This window comes from Thalia democratica, unplaced genomic scaffold (genome assembly GCF_965202585.1).
Source record: "Thalia democratica unplaced genomic scaffold, ktThaDemo2.hap1.1 HAP1_SCAFFOLD_841, whole genome shotgun sequence".
Classification (NCBI taxonomy): domain Eukaryota; kingdom Metazoa; phylum Chordata; class Thaliacea; order Salpida; family Salpidae; genus Thalia; species Thalia democratica.
In genome coordinates, this window is record NW_028139800.1 from 40,001 (window position 1) to 43,699 (window position 3,699).

The 3,699-nt window shown below is 25.8% G+C and overlaps 1 non-coding gene across 1 annotated transcript; it reads left to right on the forward strand.

Moving 5' to 3' along the window:
* Positions 1–1,762: 1,762 nt before the first annotated feature.
* On the forward strand, positions 1,763–1,881 carry LOC145847220 (5S ribosomal RNA). Its single transcript, XR_014371154.1, has one exon. It is a non-coding gene; the product is annotated as a 5S ribosomal RNA (ribosomal RNA).
* The last annotated feature ends 1,818 nt before the right edge of the window (positions 1,882–3,699 follow it).

The window sequence follows — 3,699 nt, forward strand, 5'->3', positions numbered from 1 at the left end:
AGAAGAATTATTTTCCGGTTTTTCTTAGCTTCCAATTATGTGACAAAGAAAATTTCATAAAGAATTTTCGTAGGTTTTTTCACAGAATATGTTATTTTCATTTTAGTTGATGATTTTATTTCATGTTTTATTTTCTAATGTACTTATTGGGTGCTGAAAGAGCCATAAAAACCTCATAATCGAACAATTTAGTAAAATATTATTAATATTGAAAGATTTAAATTTCGAAATAACCTACCCTACGGTTAATCTACACGCGTTTAGAAGCCGTAAAAAAATATTTTCGACTTTGTAATGGACCAAACAAAAAATATAGAAAAAATTATCGAAAAAAAAAATCTTTTAAAACTTACCTTACGTTAGTCCTTATGCGTTGCGAAGTTAAAAAAAAATATTTTCGACCTTATAATAGAACAAACAAAGAAAATAGAAAAATTTTCCAAAAAAATAAAAAGTCGAAATTCGAAAAAAGAAGAAAAGTGGTCCTTTTCTAGGAGTTTTTTATTCCCAAAAAATGGGTCGATGTCCCCGTAACCCCTAAAAAAAGGGGGTCGAAATAACATTTTTTCATCATGCTTCAAATGGGCTGAAAAATTTTTTACGGGGTCTCCGGACCAAACAAAAACGATCTGTCGAGTCAGAATTTCAAAAATCGAAAATTCCCGAAATTTCTGTACTTAAGAGGCGGGGCGCCCACTATCGACAAAAGTGTGCCAAAACCCACAAACGTTGTGTTACGCGCGCTAAGATAAACACAAGCCTGATCGCTGAAAATGTATTCTATTTGAATAAGGTAAGTATCAACACCAAGGAAGCAATTCCTTTATTATAAACTCATACTCTGACATTGCGCTAATATCGCTCGTGCTTTGTTTTTTAGTTAAAAAATATAATTTATATTACTTTTATTTTATTTTACTTCTATATAACAATTATTTTATATTTTTATTAAAAAATTTCTTGTTTAGTTTCTAGGCAACCACAGTTTCTAGGTTACGTTTATATGTTTAATTCTATTGTATTTTATATTTATCGATAATTTAATAAATGTTACAAAAGACTATTCTGGTTTTCCACGCTCTCTTCAAAAATGTGAGTTCTTTTAATTCTTTCACTTAATTATTCATTTTAAAGTAAACAACTAGTTATACATATTATTATATTATAATGTATGTGTATTATATACTATCATTTTATAACATAAACATAGTTGAGTTATTAAATTAAACGTCAAATATTTTATTACCTTAAATTAAGTTATATTTATTGTATAATCTATAATTATATAATTATAAGTTATATAATTATAAGTTATAAATTATTTAATCGTAAAATCTGATGTAGTATGAGATATTCTTTAGAAAACTCTAACTAACTATAAATATTCTTGAAGTAAAACAATACCATCTATAAATAGAACAATGAGAAATAGTAAAACAAACTAACACAACATGTTACCGAAATGTTTATTTTAACAATATTTCTTATTTATTTTAATCACTTAATAAACTTTACTTCTAATTATCATATTATTAAATATAGAATATAGTTAACAATCTTTTAAACAAAGTCTTTAATAAAGTTACAGGGAGTAATTGTAATTAAAACACCAAAAAAAAAAGGTTTTAATAAAAAAAATACTTACATCAAATTAAATTTTATAAGGATTAATTTTAAAATATCAAATCGATTGTAAATTAAGTGCAAATAGGTTTTTTAAACAAACCGAAGGGTTTATAAAGGCTTGTAAACGCTCTCAAACGCCTACGACCATACCACACTGAGCACACCCCATCTCGTCCGATCTGGGAAGTTAAGCAGTGTCGGGCGTGGTTAGTACTTAGATGGGTGACCGCTTGGGAATACCACGTGCCGTAGGCTTTTGCTTTTTGAATTCATCTTTTTTGTACTATTTTTCTTTCTGACTTGTTTACACTTATTACTCGTTTATTTAAATTTCTTTAACGCTTAAAAGAAAAGAAAATTCTAGTTATTAGCAAACAAAAACCAAAAGCCAATCAGATAACGTTATTTGCTGTTTAAACCAATTAGAGCGCTAAAAAAGTGGTTTGACCAGTTTGAGATATCGAAAAAATAATAGCACCATCTTGTAGAGTACAATTTTCTGAGTAAAAATTAATACAATTGGTCTTTTATACTAAAACTTAAAAGTCTTTTTGTCCACAAACAAATAAAAGCGTGGCTACTTGAAAAATCAAACGAAAATAAATTTTGCACTTATGTATTGTGAGTCATAATAAGTTATTTACTGTTACCAACAGATACTAGCAAAAGCTATTTAAAGTTTTGTATTAACTTAATATATTTGTAATTACTTTTACTTAATAGAAACTATTGAATTACGTTTACTTAGTTTACTTTTGTATGTGTATTAAATATACAGCAATTTTGTTTGAACTTAAATAAGGACTGTTAAACTATTAAAAGAAAACTATCAAAGTTTACTAACTCAAAAGCTAAATCTTAGTTTTATTGTTATAAACATTTATGTTGTAATTTACTAATAACTAAATGAGTTTATTTTAAACAAAAAGAATTAAATAATGTTATGTTATGTCAAGCCTATTATATGAGGTATATAGGTATATAAGGTATACAAGCTTATTTTTGAAAGTTATAATAATAAAAATAAAAATAAATATTTAGTTGGTAAAGTTTGTATGTTTTAATATGCTTTGAAATATCAATATTAGAGTTAGTATAGTAGTTTTTTTTTAAGTAAAATAAATATAAATATTTAGTTGCTAATAATAAACTAAAATACCAATTTTGTAGTTATTACAAAAAAAAACTTATTAAATTACTTGAAGTTCACTGTAGTTGAAATATTATACAAAAGCTTCACAATTATAAACTTTGAATAACTTTACTTCATAACTATATTCATGTTTGCAAATTTAAATTAGTGTTTTGTGTATTGGCTTTATGAATATTTTATTTTAGTAACTGTTAGTTTTATACTTTAATAAAAGAAATATGGTTAAAAAGTAAGTTAAAAATGAAAGAAGCATAAAAAACACACTAATTAACTGCTTATTCAATAGTTTGATTATTTAATTATTTTTCTGTTATATAGTTTAATTGTATTGTATAAAAAATACAGAGGTTTAAAGTAAGTTTGAATAAAAATAAAACAAAACATATAAAATAAGCATTAGTTAAAATACATAGTTTTTTTTCTAAGAAAATTTAATTCTTTAATAATAAGTAGTAATTTAAATAAAAAATAATACAAATAAAGTTATACAATATATATACAATAGTTTGTCAAACTAGGCAAACACTACTAGGCAAAAAACAAACTAGACAAAAAACCTACAAAGTAGGCCACCACTACAATCCAATGTTCCAACTGGAAATTCAATGAGATCGTTACTGTACTTGTGATGAACGTTGATAATCCCCAAGATTGTAAGTCGAAGGCCTTACCCAACCTAACCAGCGCACTGGTTTTCTTACAACTGGATTAATCAACATTTAATATTGAATATAATCATTATTGATAGATAGAGGAATGTTGACAATCAACAACAGATTGTAGGTCAAAGGCATTACTCGACCCAAGTACCCACAACCTAGATTGAACAACATTTATTAGATAGATTTGTTTATTGATAGATAGAGGAATATTGTCAATCCACAACAGATTGTAGGTCAAAGGCATTACTCGACCCAAGT